The sequence below is a fragment of the Dermacentor variabilis genome, chromosome 9 (assembly GCF_050947875.1).
Source record: "Dermacentor variabilis isolate Ectoservices chromosome 9, ASM5094787v1, whole genome shotgun sequence".
Taxonomy (NCBI): Eukaryota; Metazoa; Arthropoda; class Arachnida; order Ixodida; family Ixodidae; genus Dermacentor; species Dermacentor variabilis.
This window is the reverse complement of record NC_134576.1, coordinates 624,926-648,991: the sequence shown is the minus strand read 5'-3', so window position 1 is coordinate 648,991 and position 24,066 is coordinate 624,926. Positions and strand designations below refer to the sequence as shown.

Here is a 24,066-nt window from a genome sequence, read left to right as displayed (position 1 = left end):
GCTGTGCCACACGTGTCAAACATAATTCGTTCTTTTTATGTTACGTCATAGGCAAGCAGCCTATATATCTAGTTCGCTGTCACTGAAATAAAACAGTGCGGTACGTGCTCTTGGATCATCTCCGCCACTCTGCCACCCGCTACAACAGTTTCTCAAGGTGCTCTACAAATTTGGCCATCACACTTGGGGTTTGCAGCTAATACTAGAAAATTTTAATACTTAAACGTAACTAATCTGTTAAGGGGACAATAAAACATAGCCTGAGTAACGCTAGGCTAACGCTACGTTCAACACGCGTCCTGAGTGATTTTCATATTTAAAACTTTGGCTCAAATTATAGGGGGACAACCCGTACATTACTACACATTATACTTTAAAACACACATGTACACAAAAAGACGAAGGATGAAAAAAGAAGCGCTTTTACATGATAGCGAAGTGCTTACCAGTTGTAGCTATAAAATATTCTCGTGATAGTGATCGAATGTTATCGCCTAGAAAATTCCAAAGATCTACTGCACGTGGAAAAAGAACTGTACTTGAATGTGCTAGTACGGGCATAAATAGCTGTCATGTTGGAGGCGTGGGAGCAAAAAGACCACTGGTTTAGTCAATAGTTGCATATAAAATTTTAAAGCTTCAATGCGACGACGTGAAAGTAAAGGCTCGATGTTCAAAGATTGTTGAACCTGTGTCATTGAGAAACGGCGGCTGTAATTTTGGCAAATGAGGCGTCTAGATTTTCGATTAACGTTACTCAGTGAGCTTATTGAGTATTGTTTGTAGGGGAGACAAAGTACAGGTGCATATTGAAGAATAAGGCGAATTGACGTGTTATATAATAGCAGTTTAGTTTCGCCCGGGGTCTTAGCTAAAGGTTGGCGCAAATAACTTAAATTCTTGGAGGCTTTCCCGTTCACATATTCGATACGTTTAGATCAAGAAATATGTTCTGTTAGAAGGACAGTCAAGTATTGGTATTGAAACACACTTTAAATTGGATGTCATCCAGGGAATACAGAAACGAGAGGGGGCGCTGTCAATTGGCAAATGACATCACAGCTTTATTTAACAGGGATAAGCGGGCTAGTTGGTTGTCGTTATTGGAATGCATCATGTAACCGCACAAAAACAAGGGGCAAAGAAGAAACACACAAGACAGGCGCGGAACATCAACTAAGGTTTACTCCGGGAAATCCAACATTTATACAAGTAACATAATCACACTTGCCAATCATCAGACAGCCATCACTCGACGTTGGCATGCGGTCGTGAGTGCCACAACTTTGCTTGTAAATATTTGAACTCTTTATCGCTCAATGACACTGAAGAGCTGCTTACGCAGCTGCCAGATTGCATTTATATACAATAACCTTCATAGATTTCTCGGCTCATTTGTGACGCAAACATCTTCAAGACTTTAGTGTCGCGGAACCTAGGCGTGCAATTACGACAGTGGCGACAATGGTCCGGCAGTTTGCCAGCCCCCGCCAATCCTTCTACTCCTGCGTGGTGCTCCAGGAGCCTGACGTTTAGGCACCGTCCCGTCTGCCCTATGTAGCTATTGCCACAAGAGAGAGGTATCTGGTACACTACCCCTATTCTGCATGGGACGAACCTCTCGACGTGCTTGATACCACATTCATTTATTTTGTTCTTACCCTGCACCATGTTGCACATGCCCGCCAGTTTTTTGGGCGCCGTGAAAACCACCGGTACTTCACATTTTCAGCCACCTTTTTGAGGCGGTGGGAGACGACGTTGTGGCTCTACGCTTGGGCGGAGCTCTGATGGGCCGCGCGCTTAGTTTCGGCCCCGGCCTCGGTGGCTTAACGTCAGACTGCAGGAGCACGACGCAGGAGTAGAAGGATTGGCGGGGGGTGGCAAACTGGCTGACCATTGTCGCCACTGTGGTAATTGCACGCCTAGGTTCCGCGACACTAAAGTCTTGAAGATGTTTGCGTCACAACTGAACCGAGAAATCTATGAAGCTTATTGTGTAAAAATGCAATCTGGCAGCTGCGTAAGCAGCTCTTCAGTGTCATTGAGCGATAAAGAGTTCAAATATTTACAAGCAAATTTGTGGCACTCACGTCCGCATGCCAACGTCGAGTGATGGCTGTGTGATGATTAGCAAGTGTGATTATGTTACTTGTATAAATGTGGCATTTCCCGGAGTAAACCTTAGTTGAAGTTCCGCGCCTGTCTTGTGTGTTCCTTCTTTGTCCCTTGTTTTTGTGCGGTTACATGATGCATTCCAATGACATCACATCTGTTTACAGCAGTTGATTTTCATTTGGCCTGTTGCGCACCACGTGCAGAAAGACATTAGGGATTGGGCAAGATGGTGGTGGTCATGTGCATAGTCTGATTTTATTTAGGTGGTACGAGGTAAATTATTGATGTATAATAAATGTAATAAAGGGTTTATTACGCATCCCTGAGGAACGCCTGACATAACGTCGACAGTAGTTGAATACATTGAGTTAAAAGAAAGAAACTGTGAGCGACAACGAAGAAAACTGGCTATCCAAGAAAAGAAACAACACAGGGATTGTTGAATATGGTGTTTTGTTTTACCAGTAGTTTACAATGAATCACAGAGTGAAAGAGAAGTCGATAAAGATGGCATTCACTTGATTTTCGAATGCATCATGTAACCGCGCAAACGACAACGGAGGATGAAGAAAACACAAAGGACAGGCGCGTAACTTCAACTGCGATTTACTCCGGGAAAGCCCACATTTATACATGTATCATAATCACACTTCATAATCATCGCCAACCATCACTCGATATTGGCATGCGCGCATGAGTGGCACAAATTTGTATGTAAAAAATTGAACTATTTATCACTCAGTGACACTAAAGAGCTGCCATGCAGCTGCCAGATTGCAATTTTATACAGTAAGCTTCATACATTTACTACTACCGCCAAATCTCTCACCGCCTCAAAAAGGTGGCTGAAAATGTTAAGTCTCGGAGGTTTTTACGGCGTCCAAGAAACTGGCGGGCATATGCAACATGGCGCAGGGAAGGAAAAAAAGAAATGAATGCAGTATCGAGAACGTTGACAGGTTCGTCCCATGCAGAATAGGGGTAGTGTACCAGATACGCCTCTCTTGCAGTAACAGCTACACAGTGCCAACGGGAGCGTATCTAAACGTGAGACTGCAGGAGCACTGCACAGGAGTAGAAGGATTGGAGGGGGGTGGCAAACTGGCTGACCATTGTCGCCACTGTCGTAATTGCATGCCTAGGTTCCGCAACACTAAAGTATTGAAGATGTTCGCGTCACAATTCAACCGAGAAATCTATGACGCTTACTGTATAAAAATGCAATGTGGCAGCTGCGTGAGCAGCTCTTCAGTGTCACTGAGTGATAAAGAGTTCAATTATTTGCATGCATATTTGTGCCACCCACGCACGCATTCGAATATCGAGTGATGGTTGTCCGATGATTATCATGTGTGATTATGATAGATGTGGGTTTTGCCGGAGTAAATCCCCAGTTGAAGTTCCACGCCTGTACTCTGTGTTTCCTTCCTCATCCGCTGTCGTTTGCGCGGTTACATGATGCATTCCAATATCGACCACCAACTAACCCGCCTTCCCCTGTTAAATTCACTTGATTACCTTTGTCTAGGTTAGAAGCGATATCACGAACAAAATCGACTAATTGTGTTAAAGCGCTTTAACCACGACGGAAGTTATGCTGGACAGATGTTAGAACGTTATTAGAGTAAAGGAATTCGGGTATATGTTTGTGAATAATGTGTGCTAACATCTTGCATGGCTGGGGTGTGAGATATATTTGCCTGTAGTTAGAAGGAAGTTGTTTATCACCTGATCTATACAAAGGCAGGACTTCGGCTGTTCTTCATTTAGTTGGTACTTCACCAGATTCTAAGGATTCCTGGAAGATTACTGTAAGGTACTGAGATGTCCATAACGTGTACCTTACAAGGAAAGAACTCGGAATGCCATTGTAACCGGTAAACTTTTTAGTATTGAGATTCAAGATTAGGTTTAAGACACCGTGAGACGCGATATCACCTAGTTTATTTGTTTGTGCATCATAACTAAACTTTGGCGCTACGTGGTTATCGAGTTTGAAAACAGATTCGAGGTACAAGGTAAAAGCACTGCAAGCGACAGTGCGGTCATTAGTAATTACATCGTTAATCTTGAAAGAGGTACTGCACGTTGCACTAGGTAAAATTGCTCTCTAGGAGCTGCGAGGATTTGATTTAAGTAGCATGAGCAGTTGCACTGAAAAAGAAATCTTTAGTATGTTTAGAACGAGTACGAAGTTCCTACATGGCTGTTTCAAAATGAAAATTACTTGCCTAAACTGCAGCGTTATAGATTCCATGGGATGACAATTAGGCTTTTTTCCAGTTACCAGAGTAATCCTAGAGAATACACACGAACAGCAGAAACAATATCTTACATTAAACATGCAGCAGCCAGAGTCCCACAAGGTGCCCTACTCGGACCTTTTTTCTTCTTGTTTGCTAATGATTATGCTTCATATGTTGCGCACTCAACGGTAGCAAGTACTCTATGCCGATAACACTGCCCTTCTGATAATACGCCGTTCAATAGAAGCAGCATACGTTTTCGCGAATGAGGACCTGAATAAAGCAATGAATTGGTTGTCCAGCAGAAAATTGTCAATAAGTCGAAACTAAACAAAATTTATTGTTATCGGCTCAAATCGCTAACTGATCAGAAATAACTGCTGTCTCCGCCTTAGTGGAGTACTGACACTTGACTCGGATTTTTGGTGGGTATCCCACAGCAACCCCATATGTAAAAGGTTGACCGTAGGTTGCTTGGCAACAATTAAGCGTCAAACACATCTCAGAAGTATTGCGACTACATCTTTTAGCATTTTTGACTGTCATATGACCCATTGAATAAAATCATGGAGCCACACTTACCCTGTCGCATTACGCAGCTGTAAGCATTTTACAGAATAGAGCAGTAAGAATTTTAATCTTTTCACCTACAAACGCTCAATTTACTCCTCTATTTAAAGATAACAGCATTATGCCACTCATTCAGGCCTGTAAATATAAAGCTGCAATTTTATTTCAGAATATAGTATGCACTAATATTCCCTATCCGTCATCGTACCCTGAGTTGCTCCAACATAACACAATGTAGGTGAAGTGTAACCTGTTCAAGTTTATCAAAAGCCAATAATACCTATGGCCGTCGTGTCATGCTATTGTCATGGGGTAATGACGTTAAAGAACACCATAGCAATACTGTGAAAGACAAAACTGGCTTTTATTGATCGAACCTGTGCCCACAAATACAGGCTACACTTAAAGGCTATCTTCGGCTGGTCGTTTCTGAGCGCTCTGGAGCGCTCTCGCGAGCGGCGTTGTCTTCGGCTGGTTGAAAGAGGGTGCGCGCCCTGCATTCGGCTGGTTCTTCTCGATTGCTCTCCTCTATCTTGGAGCGCTCTGAGGCGCTCCTAGCCCTGTCGTCGGAGCAGTCATCGAGATTGAAACGTCATCGCAGCCCCGCGTCGCTGCTGTTGGCGACGGCTCACCGTAACCTTGGCAACCTAGGCCACTGCATGCTGGCGCCTTGACGAACGTTCGTCCCACCGGCACGTCCGCCGGTTTTTCCGGCAGCGCTCGGAGCTTCTATAGGCGAAACATCGGACGTTGGCAGTAGTCACGTGGCTTCGCATCAGCAATTTTCTCCTCCGAGAGCGAGTCGCACGTTCGGCTTGCGCGCCTGTCCCCTACCTTTATGCTCGGGAAACGACCGATCTACCCGACTCTGCTTCGGGGCATACAGGCGACCAGTCGAAGATACCATTAAAGCACAGTGATAGCGTCGAACACGGTCGGCGATCATCGAAAATCTTATCAGTGAGCCAAGCGCGTCGGCTTTCATACAGCAGTCGTCGAATGTTCCAGACGTATCGCTGGGACCCGCATGCCTTCCACAAACCTCCACACCATTCACGTCAGGGGATGAAATCAGATAACACAAGGTTCGGCGACAACAGAAAGCGGATAGAAGCATCGATAACTTTCCAAAAACGTCGGACACATGCAGGCGCGTCCCGCGCGGTGCGATAACATTTCTTATGTGGCGAAACGTGGTCGCCCGATAAAGATAAGTACAAGTGTCAATACCCCCCTCTTAAGAAGCATTGACCCGACGCTGCAAACAAACGAAAGTAATAAAGAAAAGCACTTGTAGCAAAGAAAACAAGAAAATAAGGAAGTCCGTCAGCGTCCGTGAAAGGGTTTAAGGCGCACCACGTGGATCACTTCAGATCGTGCGCGGCGCCGCTGTGAATGTGAAATGCCGTCTGGCACGACCTCATAGTCGAGCGCGACAATACGTCGGATGACCTTGTAGGGTCCGAAATAGCGTCGCGATACTTTCTCACTCAGTCCTCGTTGGCGTATCGGGGCTCATACACAAACACGGTCGCTGGGCTGGTACTCGACAAAGCGTTGTCGGAGGCTGTAGTGTCGGCTGACGGCATGCTGCAGGTTCTTGATCCGTAGGCGGGGGAGCTGTCGGGCTTCTTCGGCGCGCTCGAGATAGGCAGCGACATCAGGATTCTCCTCGTCAGTGACGTGCGGTAGCATGGCGTCGAGTGTCGTCGTCGCGTTCCTGCCGTAAACCAACTTGAACGGCGTGATTTGTGCTGTTTCTTGCACCGCCATGTTGTAAGCGAAGCTTACATACGGCAGGACAGCGTCCCACGTCTTGTACTCGACGTCGACGTACATTGCTAGCATGTCGGCGAGGGTCTTGTTCAGGCGCTCCGTGAGACCATTCGTTTGCGGATGGTAGGCAGTTGTCCTCCTGTGGCTTGTCTGGCTGTATTGCAGAATGGCTTGGGTGAGCTCTCCAGTAAAAGCCGTTCCTCTGTCGGTGATGAGGACTTCTGGGGAACCATATCGCAACAGGATGTTCTCGACGAAAAATTTTGCCACTTCGGCTGCGCTGCCTTTTGGTAGAGCTTTAGTTTCGGCGAAGCGGGTGGGAAAGTCCGTCGCCACGACGATCCACTTATTCCCGGATATTGATGTCGGAAAGGGCCCCAACAAATCCATGCCAATCTGCTGGAATGGTCGGCGAGGAGGTTCTATCGGCTGTAGTAATCCTGCTTACCTTGTCGGTGGTGTCTTGCGTCGCTGACAGTCTCGGCATGTCTTGATGTAGCGGGCTGCGTTGGCGGTCAGACGCGGCCACTATACCTTTCCTGTATCCTCGACAGCGTCGGGGAGAATCCGAGGTGCCCAGCTGTTGGAACGTCGTGTACGGCGTGAAGTACTTCTGGAGGCAGCGCTGACGGTACAATAAGAAGGTAGCTGGTCCGGAATGTTGAGAAGTTCTTTTTCACGAGCAGGTTGTTTTGTAGCGTGAACGAAGACAACCCACGCTTAAATGGCCTAGGGACAACGTCGGAGTTCCCTTCCAAATACTCGACGAGGACTTTTAGCTCCGGGTCTGCTCGTAGCTGTTTAGTGAAGTCTTCCGCGCTTATTATTCCCAGGAACGTGTCGTTGTCCTTGTCTTGCGGCGGGGGACCGACGGGGGCGCGTGATAAGCAGTAGCCGTCAGAGTTTCTTTGTCCGCACTTGTAGATTACGGTGACGTGATACTCTTGCAATCTGAGGCTCTGCCGCGCCAGCCGTCCTGAGGGGTCCTTTAAGTTAGCTAGCCAACACAACGCGTGATGGTCACAGACGACTTTTAATGGGCTGCCATATAGGTAAGGGCGAAATTTTGCTTTAGCCCAAATGATGGCGAGGAATTCCTTTTCAGTCGTAGAATAGTTGCCTTGCGCTCTTGACAGCGACCGGGTAGCATAATATATCACCAGTTCAAGTCCGTCTTTCTTCTGGACTAGGACGGCACTCAGGCCTAGGCTACTGGCGTTAGTGTGGATGTTGGTATCGGAATCCTCGTCGAAGTGTGCAAGTACCGGCGGCGACTGCATGCGTCGTTTGAGTTCTTGAAATGCGTCGGCCTGCGGCGTTTCGCACTTGAACTCGACATTACATTTGGTTAGATATGTTAGCGGCTCCGCGATGCGTGAAAAGTCCTTGACAAAGTGCCTATAGTAGGCGCACATGCCAAGGAATCTGCGCACTGCCTTCTTGTCGATTGGCTGCGGGAACTTTGCGATAGCAGCTGTCTTCTGCGCGTCGGGGCGTACTCCAGATTTGCTGATGACGTGGCCGATGAATATAAGCTCATCGTAAGTGAAGCGGCACTTTTCCGGCTGCAGAGTTTGCCGTAAAGAATTGATGGCCTCAATACTGTCGCAAGCCGCCTAAGGTGATCGTAGAAATTCCGGCGAAGAAAACGACGTCATCCAAATAAACAAGACACGCCTGCCACTTCAATCCTGCTAACGCGTGTCCATGACACGTGGAAACGTTGCAGGCGCCGAGCACAGTCCGAACGGCATGACCTTCAACTCTTGGACACCCGCCATGGTTCCTCAGTGGCTATGGTGTTGGGCTACTGAGCAAGAGGTCGCGGGATCGAATCCCGGCCATGGCGGCCGCATTTCGATGGAGGCGAAATGCGAAAATACCCGTGTACTTAGATTTAGGGGCACGTTAAGATCCCCAGGTGGTCGAAATTTCCGGAGGCCTCCACTACGGCGTGCCTCATAATCAGAGAGTGGCTTTGGCACGTAAAACCCCATTATTTAATTTTTTTTTGAACTCCTAGAAGCCGTCTGGCATGATGAAGGTGGTCTCTTCGCGATCTCTCTCGTCGACTTCTATTTGCCAGTAGCCAGGCTTGAAGCCCATCGATGAGAAGTATTTAGCGTTGCAGAGCCGATGGAATGCGTCGTATATCCGTGGAAATGGGTACACGGCCTTCGTCGTGATCTTGTTCACTCGACGATAATCGACGCAGAAGCGTAGGGTTCCGTCCCTTTTCTTTACCAGGACTACAAGAGATGCCCACGGGCTTTTCGACGCCTCGATGATGTCGTCGCGCAGCAGTTCGTCGACTTCTTGCCTACTGGCTTCACGTTCCCGCATCGAAACTCGGTAAGGGCTCTGCCGGAGTGGTCTAGCGCACTCTTCTGTGATTATGCGATGCTTTGCAACTGGTGTTTGGCGAATCCTCGATGACGTCGAAAAGCAGCCTTTGTATCGTCGGAGAAGACTTCTGCCTGTTGCTGCTTACTCATAGGAAGACTTGGATTTGCGTCGAAGTCTGGTTCGGGGACTATGCTCATTGAGGTAGATGCCGCGGAATCTAAGAGGACCAAGGCTGGTTTCCACAATTTCCTCGATGTACGCGATTGTCGTGCCCTTGTTGATGTGCTTGAACTTTTGTCGGAAGTTGATTAGCATAACTTCCGCTTTCCCTCCGTGGAGTCGAGCGATGCCTTTGCGACGCAAATTTCGCGGTAGAGCAGTAGATGTTTTTTGACCTGGATGACGCCTTCTACGTGAGCGAATTTTTCGGTGCCGAGGGAAATAATAATGCTGGAGTGCGGCGCGATCCCCACGTGATCTTCGAGCACACTCAAGGCGTGGTGACTACTAGAGCTCTCCGGCGGTATCGCTTGATCTTCCGACAGCGTTAGCGACTTCGACTTCAGGTTGATGATTGCGCAGTGTTGGTTCAGGAAGTCCACGCTGAGAATGACGTCTCATGAACGCTGCTGGAGGATAACGAGGGTGGCAGGGTATGTCCGGTCATGAACGGTAATTCTTTCCGTGCAGATTCTAGACGACCTAATGATGTGTCCTCTTGCAGTTCGAATTTGAGGTCCTTCCCGTGCAGTTTTAACTTTCTTCAACTGCGCGGCCATGGGTCCACTCATGACGGAGTAATCGGCTCCTGTGTCCACTAAGGCGGTGACTGCGTGGCCGTCGAGAAGCACGTCGAGGTCGGTGGTTCTTTGTCTGGCGTTGAAGTTAGGTCTTGGCGTCGGATCACGGCTGCGTTGTGTTGAACTGAAGCAGGAACGTCGCGTCGTCAAGTCGTCTTTCGTAGGTGTAGCCCTGGCTTCCTGTCTTCGTCGGGACGGCGGCATGTCGTTATTAGGTCGTCGAGATGGTATCTCCGTCGTCTTCGTCGTCTACGTCGGAGGCGGAAGATCTTTGTAAGTTCGACGAACAGCAACCGCACCTCCATCGGTTGCTGCTTTTAGTTTTCCGGATATGGGCTCGCAGAGCGGCCCCGGGCTTGGCCAGGGTATGTTAGGCGCTGCGGCGAGAGGTAGCCGCCTGGTGACGGCGAAGTGACGGTGACCGCCTGGTGACGGTCGTGGAGGGCTTCACTGAATAGCGGCGAGGTAGTCGGCGATATCGCGAGGTCGTTCGCCAATTTGTGGTACCGGCGCGTTAACGGCGAACCCTCGGAGTCCCATCTCCCACTATGGGCACCGGCAGTAAATGTGCCCGGCTTCTCCGCATGTGGTAGCAAAGCGGACGATGGTCGGGGGCGCGCCAAACGTCAGTCTTCCTTGGAATGCGGCGTGGGTTGATGGGTGGGCTTTCTGGCGGCGAGGGTGGTGGTGGACGAGGGAACTGCGTCGTCACTGGGCCCTGCTGTGGGCGCGGAGGAGGAACATGACGGAGGGCTACAGTGGCGTAAGTCCGGCTGAGGCTGCGGCGATTTAGCGGCTACTCCGAGTTGTTGTTGGAGCTCCTCACGTAAGGCGTCGGCAATCGAAGCCACTTGAGGCTGTGATGACGGGAACAGCTTCTGTAGCTCCTCCCGCACGACCACTCGGATATTCTCGCGCAGGTCGTCGGTGGCCAATGACTGAACTCCGGCGTAGATTGTCAAGTTCGTGAGGCGGTTGAATTGCCGGTTCCGTATTTCCAGTGTCTTCTCCATGCTACTGGCCTCGCGAAGAAACTCGTCGACAGCTTTCGGTGGGCTTCGCACCGTTCCGGCGAAAGTTCCTCCTTTAGGCCTCGCATCAAGAAACGTGCTTTTTTCTCTTCGGACATTTCCGGGTCGGCGTGCCAGAAAAGACGGGTCATCTCCTCTGTGAAGATGGCGATGTCTAATGGGTAGTTGGCCTCGGGTTTCCAGCAGAACTTCGGCCCTTTATATCCGGACAACGCTCGTGAACGTCCTCAGGAAGTTACTGCGGAACAGGTCCCATGTTGCAAGGGTGGACTCCCGGTTCTCGAACCAAGTCCTCGCGGCATCTTCCAAGGAGCAGTACACATGTAGTAGCTTATCCTCAGATGTCCAGTTGCTAAAGGTCGATATTCTTTCGAAGGTTTCGAGCCAGGTTTCCGGATCCTCCGACGTAGCTGCACGGAAGGTAGGGGGCTCTCTGGGTTGAAGTACGATGGCTGACACTGGGGCTGCCATTGTGGTTGTCTTGGCCCCAATATTTTTGGTATTCTCAGGTAGAAGTCCGTGCTCCGGGGGCAGCTGTTGTAGACGACGGCTTGCTCGATGGTTTGGGACTACATTGGTGCTCTCTTTGCTTTCCGGGCTTGGATCACGGCTTGTCGGGGGCGTTCGGTACATGGACGAAAAGCACCTCCACTAGATGCCACGTGGTAGTGACGTTAAAGAACACAGTAGCTATACTGTGAAAGACAAAACTGGCTTTTATTGGGCGAACCTGTGCCCACAAAGACAGGCTACACTTAAAGCACAGCGATAGCGGCGAACACGGCCGGTGATCGTCGAAAATCTCATCAGCAGGTCAAGCGCGTCGGCTTTTATACAGCAGTCGTCGAATGTTCCAGAAGTATCGTTGGGACCCGCGTGCCTTCCACAAAGGTCTACACCATTCGCATCACGCGATCAAATCAGATAACACAAGGTTCGGCGACAACAGACAGCGGACAGCGGATAGAAGCATCGATAACTTTCCAGAAACTTCGGATACACGCAGGCGCGTCCCGCGCGGTGCGATAACATTTGTTAGGCGGAGAAACGTGGTCGCCCGATAAAGATAAGTACACGTGTCAATATTAACTGGCCTTCAATTCTGGAATGATATGCCCTCGTGGATTAAGCATACTGCGAATTTTTCACCTGCTTTATAAAAGCACATAGTATCACAAAATTTCTTCCGTTATCAACATTCGATGACATTGAATACCACATGTAAGCTATCCGTTACCTTGTTAAACAATACACATAATGGGAATATTTAATATATCCTTGGTATTCATTATACATGTGTACACTTTGTTATGAAATATTTTTGTGCTGTGTGCTCTTTATCGTTTCCTTTTAGTTTTTGTCTGTTTTAGAATATATATGCAATGGATACATTACTAGCCTAATTTTCTAACGATCCAGATGCGTGATCACAATGTGGTTATACCATTTATCGTTGTCAATAAAATTGCCTCATTTCATTTGAAAGCTCTTTTACTGCGTTACCATTCATACAGTATTTCACGCATTTGCCGGGGGGGGGGGGGTGCAATGGTGTATCAATGTTTTTATGTATGCTTGATCGCTCTCTGCCTGCATATGCGCGGGGCTGTCACGTGGTATTGATACTGACGAACACAGTAGCAGAACTGTAAATGGCGACACTAAATATTTATTAGTCGAACTTGTGCAGTCAAAAGCAAGTTACACTTAAAGCACAACGATGGCGGTGAACACAGTCGTCGATCGGCGCTCGTATTGGCTTGGTTCTCAATGTTAACCACAAAGCTTTCCTTCCAGACAATTGATGTTATAGTATTCGGGAAGTATGTGCTATACTTCACGCACACTGACGTTAACAGCCATGAACACTGCTTATTTTTGCTTCCCTGTTTCAGAGTATGGCGAAAGTAGTAGCACATGTTTTAATACAAAATGCATGCTTAACTATTCCCTTCATGCATTATTACAGTGCGCACGCTTGAAAAGAACATTTCACCTGAGAAATAAGAATCTGGGTGAGAGGTTCGCTGGAGGTATCCTTTGAACATAAGGATTTAAGTTGTTGACACCAAATACCGAGACTGCTGTTCCGTATAAAATGAAATTTCTGTCATAGATAAGTACTAATGAGAATGTTATGGGGGGTTTTGTATGCATCACACAAAATTTTGTACGCTCGATTCGCAGACAGCGTGCAAAATTTTCAAGATGTCAAATTTTCACGGTTCATGTGTCTTAAAAAAGAAACTGCAGTTTACGCGAGACAGCAGAAAGCAGTCGAAACACCTTTAAGAGGAAGCTTTAGCTCGAGGGCTCCTATCTAAATACATGTCAAAGGAGAATTCGTTTTTCTCGGCAACCACTGCACCAAATTTGACGAGATTTGTTGCATTTAAAAGACAAACTTATTATCTAGTGACTGTTGGTTTCGAATTTTTGGGTTAGGTTGTCAACTTTTTATAAAAATTGTCAAAAATCGAAAATTTTGAAAAAACGAAACTATCAAGTTTACAACTCTGTCACTCAACCACTAAAAATGATAATACAATTCTGTGAATTGCATCTAATAGTACATCTAAAGCGGACAAAATTGATACGTTACACATGAATATAAAAAAAATTAATCAAAGGGAAATACAACTTTTGCAAAACCATTGTAACAAACGTAACAAATTCACGTAAGATGTAAAATGACATATCGAATTTGTCCGCTTTGAATGATCTAATGGATGCCGTTTACAGAACCGCTATATCGGTTCTTGATGCAGAGCTATGAATTTGTAAACTTCGTGCTTCTATTTTTTTCAAACGGTCAAATATTTGAAAATCGTTTTAGGGAAATTCAAGCCCTAAATCGAAATTCCGCTTCCAACAGTCACTAGAATTTAACTTTTTCTTTCATATGCTGAAAATTTCATCAAAATCGGTCCAGGGGTTATCTCATAAAAACGTTTTTGCGTTTTACATGTATTTGGGTACGCCGCGTCGGAGTTGGGCCCGAGCTAAAGCTTCCTCTTAAGCTTGCGCGCCTCATACTCCGAGCTTCCGCAAAGCGAATGAGCACGCACGGCTCTCGAGGCAGCGGTGTCCGCGCCGTGACGTCACTCTCGAGAACGCGCCACTCCATCTCCTAGAGACGTTAAGCATATTGGTTGAAAAAAAGCAAGGAAGAGATTGAAGGGACCGAATCGGTTGCAGTCATAGGCTGCAGTACAAAATACATTGAAAAGCTTTGAGGAAGAGAAAAAAGATTAAGATGTATTCAAAAGTGATAGAATGAAAAACATTTAGAGCATACCTGAATAACTCCAACAGGCTAAGTGACTATTTGTCGCCGGCTCGTTCAAAGCAGATGCGAATAATTCATCATCATCATCATCATCATCATCATCGCCATCATCATCATCTATCATCATTATCACCATCATCAGTCACTAATACCCTACCATGGAATTTCCTCTGCTTCAAAAACCAGCCTTGTATTGACACATCTGTGCCTCAATAGAAAACATAACTCTCGCACAAAACTTTACAATCAACCCTCATGTTTGTCAATCAGATTATTCGGTGCCATGTATTGCTCCTAAATGTTTTTGAATATGAGTCGGATACGAAAGGTAATTAGCGACTCATGCACATGTTACTACTTCTGAGCGTTGCTGAGTTACCGAGGTTTCAAGGATTCCTTCCCTTAACGCGAGGCATACATTCTTAGCCTGATGTGCGGCACATGGCAAGCGTGCTGCTTTGTTTTTCGAAGATTTTCACATGCTTGAATCACGTACTGTCTTCTTTGACACGCACACGTAAAACGTACTACACCGCGTTGAAGCGCTCGCGCGCAGTAAATTTTTCTAGGTTGCACAGGCAAGTCCAGCCGTTGTGCTGCCGCTCCTTGCGTGAGTGCTCACTGTGCATTAAAATGAGGCATATTCCTGCTTAAGCAGAGCAAATATACTTTCGAATAGCATCTTGGTATAAATGCAAGGTACTAAGCGGATACGTTCCTATGATACTCATACAAGATACTACAGCGTGTTATTCCGTAGCATACTGGCAATTCTTATCTTAAGGTAAATCAATACATTCACAGATTGCTCATTAGATCTTGATTACAGGCACTGCTCCGAATGAACCGTACAGATTTCTAGTAAAACACTTGTTAAAATTTAGGTTTGCGATGCTAAAACGTAGCGTACCGTACCGTCTTTCTGCTACACTGTACGCCTTTCGCACAATTTCGCCTACCCTGTGTGCCCATTAAGTTCCCACCACCGTAGTCAACAATGCCAGATAGAGCAGGGCGCGCGTAGAAGGTTTCTGGACTGCGCGGGCTCATCTACGGGTCTTTTTCAGTTTTCTGTTGTTCAAAGCAGCTGAAACGTCAAATGCGCATAGTAAAATGCGGCACCAAAATAATGGGAATGAGAAATGCGCTGCCAAGCGAACCCGTCCAAGCCCACATCGAAGCATTCTAATGCAAAGATTTCAGGCCCACGAAAGACATTGCAGACAGTCGTGGATGCGGTGTAAAAATAAAAAGTGGTAAAATAGCCAAATTGTGATAAAATATTCCAATCGAGAGCGGTAAAATAGGGCAATAGCAAAAGCGCTTGAGTGATTACATAAGTGCTTGTAGCTCTCAGGAATAAATCACCTTTTAGTTATCAGAACAGAGACGCAGAAAGTTCTGTTATAATCCGCATACTTCTCAGTCCATTGTTCGATGACGGCGTATCGATTCAACTGTTGAATAGTCAACATCCTCATCATCGTCAATAACATCAGTAGCCCATTTTATGTGCTCTGCAGGACGGAGTGCTCTCCAAGCGATCTCCAATTACACCTGTCTTTCTCTAGCTTATTCCATCTTTTGCTTGCAAATTTCCTGCTTTCATCACCCCATCTAATTCTCTGCCGTCCTCTAAGGCACTACCATTCCCTTGTAACCCATTCTGTAAATCTAACTGTCCACCGGTTACATACTTTACGCATTACATGGCCTGCCCAACTCCCTTTCTTTCTCTTAATGTACACTAGATTATCAGCTATCCCTCTTTTCTTTGTGACCCACACCACTCTCTTCCTGCCTCCTAAAGTTTAGCCTAGCATTTTTCGTTCTTTCCCTCATTGTGAGGTCTCTAACTTGTTCTGGGACATCATTGTTAAACTTCAACTTCTGCCCCACATATTAGCGGTGGTAGAATTCAATGATTGTACAAATTTCTTTTCAACGACAATGAGGATTTGCTAATGCCTGCCGTATGCACTCCAACTCATTTTTATTCTTCTGTAAATTTCTTCCTGATGGCCAGGGTCCCTGGTCCCTTGTAAGTAAATGACCTTGTTAAACGTACTCCTGCACAGCTTCTACAGGCTTACTGGCGGTCATGCATTCTTGTTCTCCTGCCAGGCTATTCAACATTTAACATTCACCGTTCGCCGTTTGTTCTTGTTATGGGTTATTGCTGTTACATTATTGTGTGATTCTGTTACTCAATATAACATGCCTAATCGCGATGTTACTTCTGGTCATGAATTTTTTTTGGTGCTTTAATGTACAAAGTCATTGTCTTTCTTTGTTTTTTTATTCTCACTGCTTCTGAGCAAATGTATGGGTGGAGGGACCTTAGGCAGAGGTCATCTGCCTTTAGTCCTTTCAACCCAGGCAATGCATGTCTGAATAAACAAAGTGAAACTGAAACTGAAATGACCGTTTGCTTTCAGCATATTGAGCTTCAACTTTATTCTTACATTTTCTAGGTTGAGGTCCTCAATCATATTGCTACACGCGTGTGGTATTCATTTGTTTGCGTGGGCGACAATACTCCAGAATAGAGGAGGAAGAACGAACTGGACTCGCGCTGTGAATCTAACTGGTCAGCGCTGCAACTGTTGTTGTAAATATAACCTGTAAATAGTTGCTCGTCTTACTAACTCGTCCTTCGCATAACATTGTGGTGGAGGTGGAACGTTCCCCGTCCTCGCCATGGAGCTCCGAAGCAGCCGCATCATCGTCTTCTCAGCCATGGCTTCCGACGGGCCCACTCCGTCGCCACCCACACCTGCGGCGTCACCCACAACGTACGTTACGGTTCTTAGTCTTCGTGATATTGGGACATTCTCCGCCCAAAATGGCGTTGTCGTCGATGACTGGCTCAGCATGTAGGAGCGTGTTAGCCAAAGCGACCACTGGGACCTTACCATCATGCTTGCAAATATTATCTTTTATCTGGACGGGACACCGCGTGTCTGGTTCCACACCCAGGAGGTTGAGCTCTCCAGCAGAGATATATCAAAGAGAGGCTTCGCGACCTATACGGCAACCCGTCAGGTCGCCAACAGGCTGCGCGAAAAGAACTGGCCACCTGTGTCCAGTCATCGACCGAATCGTATGTCTCCGACATACAGGAAATGCTCGCGCTCTGCCGGAAAGTCGACGAGCACATGACCGAGGTTGACAAGGTGGACCATATTCTAAAAAGCATCTCCGACGATGCCTTCAATTTGCTCGTCTCTAACGACGTCTTTACCGCCGACGCCATTGTCAAAGAATGCCTCAGCGTTGTCCCACAGTTTTCCCGGCTCCTAAACACCCCTGCCACGTCCTCTCGCCCCGTTCTTACCGCCAAACGACCATTTCAAGAGAACGTCATACGTATCGTTTGCCGTGAGATTGAAGCGGCGAGTCCGGCCCTGCTTCTTCCACGAACACTTGACGGTATCATTGAGCAAGCAGCTCCCACTATTTCCGTTATTCAAGCAGTTGTGCGGCAAGAAATTGTAAACATTGGCATCCCTACTGCTTGCTCTGTCTCCCGACATGATTCGACACCCTTTCCCATGTCTACAACATGTAGTGACCAGTATTTCGCTCCCAGACCACGCAATCCTGTTGAATGACAAACCCCAGACGACAAACCGATCTGCTTCCGCTGCCACCGCGTTGGTCATGTAGCCCGCCACTGCCGCACCACCTGGGTGCCGCCGTACTGGAGCTCATTCCATGCTCCTCGCCCATACGTCGACACTCGGCGTTATTCATCTCGCCGTCTGTACCCGACTTCTGATGCTCCTGACAGGCACTCCTCCGTGCGAACGCCGTCGCCTCAACGCTGTCGCTCCCCGTCACCCCCAACCTCGCCGCTTTGCCTCGCCAAACCGACGGACGGAAAACTAGGCCATGCAGCTCTTCGAGGTAGTGCTGCATCACGTTCGTCCTGTCCAAATCCTCCGTTGACGCTCCTCACCAACACGAACCTAATTGATGTAGACGTCGATGGTGTTCCGTTGACGGAATTAATTGATACCGGAGCCCAAGTGTCCATATTACGCGCTAATCTATGTCGTCGCCTCAAAAAAGTTCTTACGCCTGCCATCAATACAGCCGTACGCTCGCCAATGGCACCGCTGTTGCCGTCAGAGGTATGTGCACTGCTCGCATAGGAATTCCTGGCCGCCAAGTTCCAGTCATTCCGGTTCCAGTTCCAAGTTCTAGTTCCGAGTTCAGTTGCCCTCATGACCTAATCTTCGGGCTCAAGTCTCTGACGACGCGTTCTGCCCTCATCGACTGTTCCACTGGTGCGCTGTGCCTCGAGCTTCCTCTTCTTTCAGACGTTCTCCCTGAACTGCCGAACACCCTCTGCTCTAGAGCGTTTGTTCGCTTACCTCCAAAAGCCCTAACCTTCCTCGAATTGGTCTCAACGGCTACCGTGCCTGATGGCGACTATGTCGTCGCACCTATTCGTGATGTCCTCCTGCCTTGCGACATCTCTATGCCACACTTCGTCGTGACCGATGCTGCTAATCAGATGTGTCTCCCCGTTATCAATTTTGGCTTGACGAAGCAAGTGCTACCTGAAGGCATAGCGGTGGCGACGCTCCGGTCAGTGAAAGACCATCACGTCACTGCTTTTGAAGCCGATGCGTTTCCAGATCCTCCTGATTACCAGTAGGATGCCTTGAGCCTCAACGGCCCTTTACGTCCCATGGTCGCTCCGGACCTCGCACCTGACCAAGCAGCCGCCCTATATCGCGTTTCGCTTTCCTACCGCGATATCTTTGACACTGCCCATCTACCACTTGGTCAGACGTCTCTTGTTAAGCATCGCATAAACACTGGGGACGATGTTCCCATTCACCGCCGACCGTGTCGCGTGTCCACGGCAGAGCGGCACGTTATCAGCAGGAAGTAAACAAGATTCTCGCCAGAGGATTGTTGGGCCCACATCGAGTCCTTGGGTGTCACCGGTCGTGCTCATCAAAAGAAAGATGGCACGTGGCGTTTATGCGTTGATTACCACCACCTAAACCTAACAATTAAAAAAAACGTTTACCCTTTACCACAAATTGACGACGCTCTTGATTGTCTTCAAGGTGTCAAATACTTCTCGCCCATCCACCTTCGCTCTGGTTATTGGCAGATTTCCGTCGACGAGCAACACCAAGAAAATACCGCTTTCGTCACTCCAGATGACCTGTACCATTTCAAGGTTATGCCATTCGGTTTATGCAATGCCCCCACCACGTTCGAATGGCTGATCGACTCTCTGTTTCAAGGTTTCAAAGAGTCAACTTGCCTTTGTTACCTCGACGACGTCCATGTATTTTCTCCTACCTTTGAGACGCACCTTCAGCGCGTCGCCGCTATCCTTGACGTCTTCCGCAAAGCCGGGCTCCAATTAAACTCATCGAAGGGCCACTTCGGGCGCCAACAGATTACAGTGCTAGGCCATCTCGTCGATGTTTCCGGAGTACCGTATTTTTGCGATTCTAAGCACCCCCCGATTCTAAGCACCCCTCCCTCTATTTTCAGGAAAAAAAATGGGAAAGAAGTTTGCATTCGAATCCAAGCACACCCCTATTTGTTAGGAAGCGCGCTTGCTCACTCTGTCATCGAGCCGGAGCTGTCGGATTCCCGAGGTGGCACGGCGTCCGCGGCGCCAGTACGCTGTACAGCCGGACTGTGCGGCTGTATGGCGAAAGCTACAGAAAGCGTGCCCATCAACCACCGCAAAATGGATTTCGGACGCTTGGAAGCGTGTCCAAGTGGACGTTGTGGTCAAATCATTTAAGAACAGCTCGATCACAAACCACTTCAACGGAACGGAAGACGACCTGCTGCGACATACCCAGAGCGGCGGTTCAAGCGGTGCGACAAACTCGAGTGGCAGCGATAGTGGCTGAGCATCCTACACAAGCGGTGGCTTCACTGTGTGCACCGATTTTTCTTTTGAATGTTTGCAAAATAAAATGTTATTTCTCGCACCCGTCTCGTCGTGATGCCGCAGCGAGAAAGGGAGGAGGGGGGTCATTCTATATTTTTCGAATCTAAGCACTCCCTTTCACTTTGGGCATCGCGATCGTGAAAAAAAGGGGGTGCTGAGAATCGAGTAAATACGGTACAACCTCACCCGAAGTAGGTTCGAGCAGTAGCTGCTTTTCCTGTACCTCAGTCTGTCAAATACGTCCGGAGTTTTGTGGCGCTCTGCTCTTATTTCCGACGGTTCGTGAAAGATTTCGCCGCAATCACTCGACCACTCATTGGACTTCTGAATAAAGACGTAATTTTTGCGTGGGGTTCTCCTCAAGCTGCCGCATTTTCACGCCTTAGCACGATTCTCGCCAATCCACCGGTCTTGGCCCACTTCGACCCATCCGCACCTACACAGGTGCGAACCGATGCCAGTGGTTATGGGATCGGCCCCGTCTTATCACAACGCCAACACGGACATGACGGCTTTATAGCCTACGCTAGCCGGATCCTGGCAATTGCAGAGCACAATTATTGGATTACCGAGCGCGAATGTCTCGCTCTCGTCTGGGCTGTTTCAATGTTACGCAGATATTTATATTGCCAGACCTTTTCAGTAATCACGGACTATCATGCGCTCTATTGGCTTGCGTCGCTCAAGGATCCTACTGGCCGGCTCGGTCGTTGGGCCCTCCAACTACAAGAATATTCTTACACAGTGACTTACAATTCGGGACGCCCACACCAGTACGCAGATTGCCTCTCTTGCTACCCAGTAGAAGACGCGACCTCTACGTCTGATACTGACACCGGCGCCTGTATTTTCTCCGTTTTTCCACTGCTCCATGTCGCCGACGAGCAGCGCCGTAGCGTGTCCTTGCGTATCATCATTGACCGCCTGGAATCGCCACCTCCCGACAGTTTTGGCTTCACGCTTCAAAATGGCGTACTCCACTGGCACAAAGTTCACCCCGACGGCCCTGCATTACTACTTGTGATCCCTAAACACCTTCGCTCGGCTGTTCTCTATGAACGTCACAACCTCCCCACTGCAGGTCACCTGGGTGGGTCACGTACCTACGACCGGATCCGCCGACGCTTCCTTTGGCCAGGGCTTGCTCGCTCCGTTCGTGAGTGAGAATTACCAGCGACGCAAGACACCAACGACGCGCCCTGCTGGGTACCTTCAACCACTCGAATTCCCGCGGAACCATTCTTTCGAGCTGGTTCGGACTTACTTGGGCTTTCTCCTCTTTCTACCTCTGGCAACAGGTGGATTGTGGTGGCCACGAATTACGCCCCGCGCTACGCCATCACCCGAGCGCTTCCTACAAGCTGCGCCACAGATGTCGCCGATTTTCTTCTACGCGATGTGATTTTATTACATGGAGCTCCACGACAACTTCTCACAGGACATAGGCCGGACATTCCTATCGAAAGTTACCGCGGACATCCTGCAGTCCTGTGCCACGAGGCACAATCTATCCATGTCATACCATCCGCAAACAAATGACCTCAGGGAGCGTCTCAATCGCACTCTCATAGACATGCTGTCTTCAGACCGCACTGATATGTTGCTATTTATCCCAAGTGCAGGCGAACAGGACCATGTCGTCTGCAGACCGAAGGTTTTTGATATATTAACCCTTGGTTCTCACTGCTGAGCTTTCCCCTTTCAGTAGCTTGAATAGTTCTTCGAAGCGTGCAGTGAATGGCAGTGAAAGATTGTGTAACCTGGCCCTTACCCTTTTCTTTATTGATATCTTTCTACTTATCTTCTTGAGAACCAAGGTAGCTTTGAAGCTTTGCAGATATTTCCGATGTTAACAACGTAAGCCTTTTGTACTCCTTGATTGCGTAATGTCTTTATGACTGTTCGGATCTCTATTCAATGAAATGCCTTTTCATAATCTATGAAAGTCATATAAAGAGGTTGATTGGGCTCCGAATATTTGGTAATTACCTGATTGATGACATGGACGGCATTCATTGTAGAACATATCTTGCTGAAGCCAGCCTGTTCTCTTGGTTGATTGAAGCGATGTGTATGCCGTGATTCTGTTGTAAATTATCTTGGTGAATATATTAATTTATAATGAAGGCAAGCTAAACGGCCTATGATTCGGGAATTCTTTAATGTTTCCCTCCTTATGGATTAGGGTAATTTGGCATTATTTGAGCTCTATCCTACACTTGAAGCAGTGAAGCATTGCTTATATAGGGCCGCAAGCTTTTCTGGCATCACGTCTACTCCATCTTCGGTTAAATTTTTTGTTTCCACGTTCTCCAGCCTCCTTTCCCCAGGACATGCCATCTAAATAACTTCAGCGCTAATTATAGAGGGATAATTTCAAACCTATTTGTCACCCCTTTCAGTGAATTGCTGAATGTAATTTTCTAAAACGTGCCTATTTTCTCGCTTCTATGAAAATTAGTGTTGTACAGATTTCATTTCCTCTGACATGCGTGAATGCAATGTACAATATTACAATAATTTTAAAAAGCGCATTATTGCTCTGTCTCTTCAAATTATGCAAATTGCGGCCTTATTTCTACTGTGTGGCATTCTTGCTACTAATGAGCATTGCGTTTTAAGAGCGGCAAGATTTATGAGTACAATAACCCGTCACCATCAGATCCATTGTTATTTTGTCCTGTTCCTTCACATTATTTCTGAGCACACCTTGCAAAGTTTTATTCCTACTCACTTAATGTCACATGCATAACGCCTTTCTTTGTGTCGCACACTGTTGGCTGGCCTATGGTCATCGCCACTTCTGCAGAACGTGAGGACGACGAAGTGAACCAAGTGGCCACGACCAGAACGATGCGCTGTAAGCAATGGTGTCGCCTTGAAGCTCTGGGCATCCTTTAGATTAAAATTAGTAGTTATTACCGTAGTATAACGTGAAATTCCTGGGGAAGTGCGGGGTAGCACAAGCGTAGCAGGCTCAACGCCATCTTGTCACTGCACGAGGACTGCACTAAGGCCATTGTTGCTTGCAATGCTCAACAGTTCAGTGTCGGCATCTTCATCAAAGCTTCCTAGGAAAGGTGGAGTGCGCAGGCGCCACTGAAGTTCGGTGAAGTCAGTTAGCTCGCAAGCAAGAAATATGGAAGAGAATCATAGTGTTTTGAATAATCTCGAAGTTACGCATGAACACTTGCCTCTATATTCAGAATAAAGATTGCGGCCTGTACGCATGTAATTTCGTGCATGTATACGACCATAAATGTTATTTGTGGTTGAAAGTTTATATTTTCGCTTACTGGCGAAAGTGATACTTTGGCGCACGTCTAATGAAGGCTCTGCCTTCCTTTACGGCCTTCCTGAAAATAAGAAATACATAATCCAACCGCGGTTTCTTGTGCTCACCGCTACACTGTGTCCCTCATAGATATAGAAACACGTCAATGCAGCGAAACACACGTCATGTACACAAGAGAAAATGTTACGTACTGGTTGCTCAAATTCCAGTGGCAATGTTATCGCAGACCAGGAGAGCTGCCCGCCGCTTCGTTTACTTCCACGAGGATGTCTTAGGTTTGAATACTTCCGCAGCACGCACAATGGTATCCACTCCGAGAAAAGTGCGCGTCGGCTATTGCGCTTACTTTCACTATCACATGTCGGAAATTATGGATTTTTCTGCGTTGCACGGAATGTTGAAAGCGCACTGAGTGAGTGAGGCTATCCTGCTGGGCTTTGAACGCTACGTACGCAGCCTGTTTGTTCGAATATGTTCCACAGCTGTGCGGCAAGGACGTTATTTCGCTCACTTTATTCTTTTGGTTTTGTTTTCGATAAGCACGGCTCGTGGAAGACTATACGCGCCGGATGTGTCACATGCACACCGGCGCGCGAGCATGGAAATGTGTTCGTAGCGCAGGTGAAACGCAGCATCGTATCTGACAATTGTCGCTTT

The 24,066-nt window shown here is 47.6% G+C and overlaps 1 protein-coding gene across 4 annotated transcripts in view; it reads right to left on the bottom strand.

The window, feature by feature from the left end:
- The window catches only part of LOC142558242 (ATP-binding cassette sub-family C member 2-like), a 393,191-nt gene extending 369,345 nt beyond the window's left edge, over positions 1 to 23,846 (bottom strand). For all 4 annotated transcript variants that reach the window (XM_075670389.1, XM_075670392.1, XM_075670391.1 and 1 more), the window contains exon 1: positions 23,601 to 23,846. The gene's annotated coding sequence lies outside the window, so the exon portion shown is untranslated. The remainder of the gene's footprint in view (positions 1 to 23,600) is intronic.
- Positions 23,847 to 24,066: the final 220 nt, after the last annotated feature.